An 8,060-nucleotide genomic window follows, 5' to 3' on the forward strand; every position below is an offset into this window, starting at 1 on the left:
CACCAACGATGTGGAGATCCAACCCTTTTAGATCCAATTAAAATCAAGACACTCAAAAAGATGCTCTGTAAAAGAGTAGAATTCTTGGAACAGAGTTTAATACACTGAATCGTATGAACAGCAGGAAAAATACATACAGACATTTAGCAAGAGAATTATAGCAGAAAGCAAGCAAAGCAAAACCCCGGGGTGTACAGCCTTAAGCACAGACAGCAGAGCAACACAGAGACGGACAGAGAGTAACAGCAGAGGGGAAAAAGAGCACTGGGGGCGTCCTCTGGTCCCCTAATAGGGGGACCAGTATCCCCGCCGCCTGCTGCTGGGTAACTTTCCCACGCGCCCAAACACAGCTGCAGGGGTCAGGTAGCGGCCAAGGTCTTGGCCAAAGGCCAGTCAGGACTCTGAGTACCCCTTGCTCTGGCTTATCACAATAGGTCATGACACGGTCAAAGTTCAGACATTAATCCTAATTATTAAATCTTATACAGCAAGTGGCACAATCTTATAACATATAATCTTATAACTACATAGGTTACATGCTTTCTCATATATAAAAAACTTCAGTGTGGGTTCAAAGTGTGTGTGTGTGTGTGTGTGTGTGTGTGTGTGTGTGTGTGTGTGTGTGTGTGTGGATCTCTGTTACAATATTACTGTTTTGGTTGTGATGCATGAAAGACGTTGAGTGTGTATTAGGAAAGGTTAGTTACCGGAGAGTAAGTTATGCAGGAGAACTCTCAACAGCATTAACTGCCCTGTTACTGTACCACCTTAAAAAACCTCGATGAAGCAAAATGTCTTGTGCTTAAGACTCTACATGAAAATTAAAATATATATGTTCAGTGCACATAGATATATAGTGTATATAGTGTATATAGTTACATAGTTATACATATCATAAAAACATCCACCACACTGATGAGCAGTCAGACTGCAGCCTCCGTCTCCACCTGTTCATGCTTCTATAGTAGAGTCACCGGGCAGACCCAGAACACGCTGTAGAAATTAGATCTCTTGGCTGGTCTGGGAACGCCTTGATGTTCCCTCAGATAAGCTGGAGGAGGTGGCTGTGGAAGTGTGACTCCCTGTAACCTGAGCCGTCCAGCATCCAAGCCCAGTCTGAGTCAGGCAGCCTTCAATCCTTGATGCTGCTGCTAGGTCTGTCAGAGGTGAGAGGTCCCATAATGAAACCAGTTTCAGCTCAGTGACTGCTCCACCAGGGGCATCCCCAGTAACTTGTTGGAGTTTGAGCGTGGACACACTGCCCCAGTGAGTGTACCCCAGCCGGGTATCCCTGTGTCTGAGGCCTCCGAGTATCCTGAGTCCTTTGAGTCATCCAGCCAAGCCCCAGGAGGGCTCCTGTCTGCCTCCAAGTCTCCAGAGAAACTCTACCTTTGCAGCCAATCTTCAAAGCAGCCCCTCCACTGCTAGCAACACGTCCGACCTCCAGAGAAGTCCTTTCACCTCCTCCATTTTCATACTGTCCACACGTTCTGACCCTCTTCTCCTCTCTGCTTCCGGGCCAACCCCACCATTGTTTTTTTACTTTTCTGCTCTCTGGTTTTCATTTTAGTTCTGGGTAAATATCTTCTTACTGACAGGTGTTAGTGGGCAGGCAGAGAAATCTTGCAATAGTTTGGAAGTGACATCGTTTAAGGAAACACACACTTTAGTTTGATGAAAATTTCAGCTGTTTTCCTAATTAGAGATGTTTAAACATCCAATGCTGCCTGTAGCTGTCTGTGGTGCTGAAGCTTTCAAACATTTCATACCAACACTGACTACAACAGTCACCACAGGGGGGCAGCATAGAGCCAGAGAGTGTTAGTGTAGCTGTTCACCCCTATAGTAAGAAACAAGAAGACTGATGAAGGAAAAGCTTCTTCCACTGGTGTAACACAGGTTTGTATGAAGTCACACTAACTAACCAGCAGTAACCCACATTTGATCAAAGCAGGGGCAGAACTTTAATAACAGGTTATAATGTGTCATCACAGTTGTTGTCAATCCAAACACACTTTCTGATCTTTGCTGTTTATTGTAAAAGAACAACACACTTGTGGTCTGACCTGTTGTTGTAGTACAAAAACAACTATACACAACTGAGTTCATTGCATAAAAATATATGATTCCCAAAGAGCAATTTAATTAACACTTGATGTCTTTACATCACTTTCACATATACAGAGATATAAAAATGTCCTTCTGATATTCCAGCTCATCAGAGTCTTCAGAATTCTTACATTTACTGAAGTTTTAGGAACAACAGACTCATAAATCAACCAAAGTAAAGACAACCTGATTTCCAACGTTACTGTACAGCACAGAGCACAGAGGGACTGTGGCCACGTCGCCGCAACTCCCTGTGGCTTCAGCACCATGGCTGCTGGGTGACCCCCCCATATGTGGCTCACATCAACTCTTTTCTACAAGGGTCGCCAGTCACCCCATGCACTGTTCCACATAGGGCTCTCTGTGTACACAGGTGTGCAGGGGAAAAAAATTCTTCAAAATAAAGACACAGTCAGGTTATCACTGTGTAATACTGATGTTTTCTATCAGTTATTCAAATTTTGTTACCTTCTATCATCTTCCAGTATCGTTCCTGTAGCTGACTGTGGTTTTTACTCAGTTTATCATAACTGCTCTGTAACTGAGTCAGGTTGGTTTTTGTGTCTTCAGAGAAAAACAGATTAAAATTAAGTTAAAATATTCAAAGAATACAGCTATCATATAAGAACTTATACTCGTATACTCAGTATTTGCTCGCTTACCCTGAACTTCAGTCTGTAGCTGACTGTAACTGTGGTTCAGTTTGTTGTATTTGGTCTGAAGTTCATCGTGTTTGATTTGAAGTTTGTTGTATTCATACTTGTTCAAAGCAGCTGAAATATAAAATGTAAAAAAATAAAGATGAGTGAAACATTGAACAGAAATAACCTTCTTACTCTTACTTTCTTAAATTTGTAAACTCTTAGTTCAAACTACAGGATCAAGACTTTCCTTTGTCCCCCAGCCTCTCGAGGTTCTGGGAGGAGGCTGTAGTGTTTTATCACAAGCACATCCTTTGTGAAGATTCTGTTTGATGTTGAAAGCTTCCTGCTTTTATGATCCTTTTGGTGAGCAGGAGACTACACACACACACACACACACACACACACACACACACACACACACACACACACACACAGTGCCTTGTCTTAGAACCATTGGGGGGGGTTTACGGTGGGAGGTGCTTTTGCTGTGATGTATACTGTAACTGTCATGTCAATAAAAAGGCTACGAGGACGGCTACTCTTTGAAGGATTTGGGCTAGAGACAGGTGAGGAGCGTGAGCTCCAAGAGCTGGTTCTGACCCAAACTTCCCTCGTTAGTGAGTTAAAAGACCGGTTGAAGATTTTCTGTCTTGTTTTCCGTTCTTCATGAGGAATAAGTCTCTAAACTAGCGGGGCCTGTGGAAACACAGACCCAACAACGTATTAGAAACTTGTTATAGCACACACAGCATAAGTGTCTATGATACAGTAACAGACTGAACTTTGACCTGTTGTTATGACTGTCATCATATTTGTGTCATTTTGTGTAACTGCTGTGTTTTTCTGTCCTTCATGAAAAGCTCTGCATGCTGTGCCTCAGCTGTGACTGAATGAGAGGATGATAACGGGCATGTGCAGATACTCTGCTGTGATTGGTGCACCAACATGCAGCCTAATGATTACATAAAGAGCCAAGATGGCCGCCGTCTGCAGAGGACTCATTCAGCTTTTCCTTGTTCTTACCTGCCACACCTGTGCAGCTCTCACTGTGTGTTTCCTGTTTCACTCTGAAGGAGTTTGTAGGGCTGAGCTTTGACTGTGAACAGTTTCTCCTGTTTATGTCAGTTTGGGAGGTCAGCTGCTGTAATTAGGTTTGATTCTTTTTATCATTTTATCTTAACACAAGAACCTGATTTAAAATGTAAAATCAGTTTCCTTTCAAATCCATCTCCAACTTTGACAGTTTTTAATAGTTTCTTACCTTTGTTAGAAAAATAAATAATTTTTCAGTGCCACAGTAATGCTATGCTTTTATTAATAAGTGTTATAAAGTTATATAGTGTACTATTAAGTGGACACAGCCCTGAAAAATAAAGGCATGAGACCATGTGTCCTTGGGGGTAGAGAGCTGCAGACTCTTGCTCATGCTTGCCTGGGAAAATAAGAGGGAACCATTTTCTGTGGAGAGTTACTGGAATGCTGTTGTTTAGACTAGAATGAGAGAGCTTCTGTAATAAAACTGTCAGGGGTACACCACCATTTTGAGATCAGCTGGCAGCGCGTCGTGCAGGGCGCATCTCCCTTCTAGAAGTAATAAAGTGGCCTACTGAGCAGTGTTTTGTCTTCTGTCGGATTCATCTGAGGAATCAAAAGAACTCAGTGAAGTGTTGAAATTAATACCTTCCATCTCGTCCTGCAGCTGCTCTTTTTATAACGCTCACCAAAATATCTGATTAGGTAGATTAGAAATGAAAAAAAAATCCAGAAGTTTTAAAATGTTTAAATAATTTTAAATCAAGTTTTTCATTTTCCCATCAAATGAATGTAACTAACATTAGCTTGTTAGCTAGCTGTTTAATACACCAAGTGAACTAACTGACCGGCACAATGATAGACAGCCACTGTCTATGTCACGCCAACACAGGTATGGTCACAATTGTAATTTTTTTGTAAACTGTTTTGTGATGTAAAAGACCTGATTTTATGCACTTTCATTTAGAGTTATGGAGAATGTAATTGCGTGGCATTGCCACAAGGGGGAGATAGCACTGAGTGCGATAGGCCGTTCTGTGCCTCAGACGAGGAAGAGCCTGCAGACCGAACGCAACTCATGTCTCCTGTCTCTGCTTTTCTGTTACAAAAACAGACCCCATCAAAGGCCTGTAACATCTAACGTAGTGTGACTGCACCTGCATCAGTCTGCAGCAGATGCTGCTGCCTGTCTGCTTTGTTGATATAATCACAGAAGTGTTGAGTGAAGAGTTTGAAGGAACAACAAGAACATTCACTCCACCTCCACAACACACACAAGATATGAGCCAGGAATCATGCACACAGACACACACCTGCTAATCAGTGCTAAGTAACAGACTCATGAAATACTAGAAGCTCAGTCAGCAAAACCAACTTGTTGGTCAGGCTGTACCACACAGCAGCTCATATTATTGATCAGAGAATTTAAAATGCCACCGTGCAGTTTTTATGAAGAGGGAAACTATCCTTAGAGACCAAAACTCATTTAGTCCTGAATGCAAACATGTTTTTAATGCAGCAAAGCTGCTCATTTTAACATGGGAGTGTATCATGAGCATGATAATAAAACTCCTCACAGCGTGTTGTGATTCCAGCCAGAATCAGCAGATACAGAACCACCAGCTTCACTTCAAGAGCTCTGAAACGGCTTCTTTTCACAGCTGGAAGCTTCTGCTGGGTTTTTATTTCTGTGAAGGAAAAATGGAGAGAAAATCATTTGTTAATTTAATTATTAAATATGTTTTAATCATAATTTGTTTCCCATTTTTCAATTTTAATTTTTTGGTTTATTGTCAGAAAGACATTCCACCTGCAGCCGACCTGATGATGAGCTGAACAAGTTCATTCTAGTAGTTCTGATGTTTACAGGAGACTTTGTCACATGTTTGTCTTCAGGTGACTTTTACACATGTGAGAACAGAGACTCTGATGGACAGAGAAACGTTCTGATCTGACTCAGAAACAGACGAATGTGTATCAGCCATGTTTCACACAAAGACCAGATCATGAAGACAATGTTGATTATTATAATACAGGGAGCGCAGAATTATTAGGCAAGTTGTATTTTTGAGGAATAATCTTATTATTGAACAACAACCATGTTCTCAATGAACCCAAAAAACTCATTAATATCAAAGCTGAATGTTTTTGGAAGTAGTTTTAGTTTGTTTTAGTTTTAGCTATTTTAGGGGATATCTGTGTGTGCAGGTGACTATTACTGTGCAGAATTATTAGGCAACTTAACAAAAACAAATATATACCCATTTCAATTATTAATTTTACCAGTGAAACCAATATAACATCTCCACATTCACAAATATACATTTCTGACATTCAAAAACAAAACAAAAACAAATCAGCGACCAATATAGCCACCTTTCTTTGCAAGGACACTCAAAAGCCTGCCATCCATGGATCCTGTCAGTGTTTTGATCTGTTCACCATCAACATTGCGTGCAGCAGCAACCACAGCCTCCCAGACACTGTTCAGAGAGGTGTACTGTTTTCCCTCCTTGTAAATCTCACATTTGATGATGGACCACAGGTTCTCAATGGGGTTCAGATCAGGTGAACAAGGAGGCCATGTCATTAGTTTTTCTTCTTTTATACCCTTTCTTGCCAGCCACGCTGTGGAGTACTTGGACGCGTGTGATGGAGCATTGTCCTGCATGAAAATCATGTTTTTCTTGAAGGATGCAGACTTCTTCCTGTACCACTGCTTGAAGAAGGTGTCTTCCAGAAACTGGCAGTAGGACTGGGAGTTGAGCTCGACTCCATCCTCAACCCGAAAAGGCCCCACAAGCTCATCTTTGATGATACCAGCCCAAACCAGTACTCCACCTCCACCTTGCTGGCGTCTGAGTGGGACTGGAGCTCTCTGCCCTTTACCAATCCAGCCACGGGCCCATCCATCTGGCCCATCAAGACTCACTCTCATTTCATCAGTCCATAAAACCTTAGAAAAATCAGTCTTGAGATATTTCTTGGCCCAGTCTTGACGTTTCAGCTTGTGTGTCTTGTTCAGTGGTGGTCGTCTTTCAGCCTTTCTTACCTTGGCCATGTCTCTGAGTATTGCACACCTTGTGCTTTTGGGCACTCCAGTGATGTTGCAGCTCTGAAATATGGCCAAACTGGTGGCAAGTGGCATCTTGGCAGCTGCACGCCTGACTTTTCTCAGTTCATGGGCAGTTATTTTGCGCCTTGGTTTTTCCACACGCTTCTTGCGACCCTGTTGACTATTTTGAATGAAACGCTTGATTGTTCGATGATCACGCTTCAGAAGCTTTGCAATTTTAAGACTGCTGCATCCCTCTGCAAGATATCTCACTATTTTTGACTTTTCTGAGCCTGTCAAGTCCTTCTTTTGACCCATTTTGCCAAAGGAAAGGAAGTTGCCTAATAATTATGCACACCTGATATAGGGTGTTGATGTCATTAGACCACACCCCTTCTCATTACAGAGATGCACATCACCTAATATGCTTAATTGGTAGTAGGCTTTCGAGCCTATACAGCTTGGAGTAAGACAACATGCATGAAGAGGATGATGTGGACAAAATACTCATTTGCCTAATAATTCTGCACTCCCTGTACTTCAATCATGAAACTGATCAATGATCAGCTGATCGGCTTTTCTCTCTTGTTTGTTTATCACCCACTTTGCGCCAGAAAGAGGAAACCAGCGGATGTCGTGCTAAACAACAGCAGGACATTTAATCTTGATCAGCTGATGTTTGCTGAACAGGTGATGGAGAAACAGGTTTACCTTTTAGGTGACATGAATGAGTTGAAGGGAAGTTATGAACTGTTTCTGAGAGACAAATAACACCAGGATCCTTTTCTGTGTAGCTGACAGCTGGTAACTGTGCAGGGGCGGGTCTAGCAAAGTGTTGCCAGGGGGCCAGGTAGGGCATTAACAGGGAAAGGGGGGGACAAAGAAATACTTTTCTTACTTATTCTCATTTAAAATGTCTCGCTTTTAATAAATAATTATCTGAATCTTACAACCAAAGTTTTTACCTGATGTAACATGTATAGAGATCATACATATACCAACAAGACTGTACATCACTGTCACAGCGTCTGTTTTCATTCAAAGGCTTTATGATTTTTCTGGCTTTTCCTGTAATACCTGGTGGTCTCTAGTCAAAATGCCTGGGCCGATTTTTGTCCCAGTCCAGCTCTGTTAGTAACGGTAACGGCGTTGTAACGATAGAAATAGTAATTAGATTACTCATTACTGAAAAAAGTAACGCTGTTAGTAACGCTGTTACT

The 8,060-nt window shown here is 41.9% G+C and overlaps 1 long non-coding RNA gene across 2 annotated transcripts; it reads right to left on the reverse strand.

Annotated features, from left to right (window-relative positions):
- Positions 1-1,943: 1,943 nt before the first annotated feature.
- On the reverse strand, positions 1,944-5,723 carry LOC120435788. Of its 2 annotated transcripts, XR_005609912.1 has the most exons (4): positions 5,363-5,723; positions 2,772-2,882; positions 2,578-2,673; positions 1,944-2,470 (listed from the first exon to the last, which is right to left on the reverse strand). It is a non-coding gene; the product is annotated as an uncharacterized LOC120435788 (long non-coding RNA). The 2 variants fall into 2 exon arrangements; XR_005609911.1 differs by having other exon boundaries at positions 1,944-2,673.
- Positions 5,724-8,060: the final 2,337 nt, after the last annotated feature.

Source organism: Oreochromis aureus, linkage group 22, assembly GCF_013358895.1.
Source record: "Oreochromis aureus strain Israel breed Guangdong linkage group 22, ZZ_aureus, whole genome shotgun sequence".
Taxonomy (NCBI): Eukaryota; Metazoa; Chordata; class Actinopteri; order Cichliformes; family Cichlidae; genus Oreochromis; species Oreochromis aureus.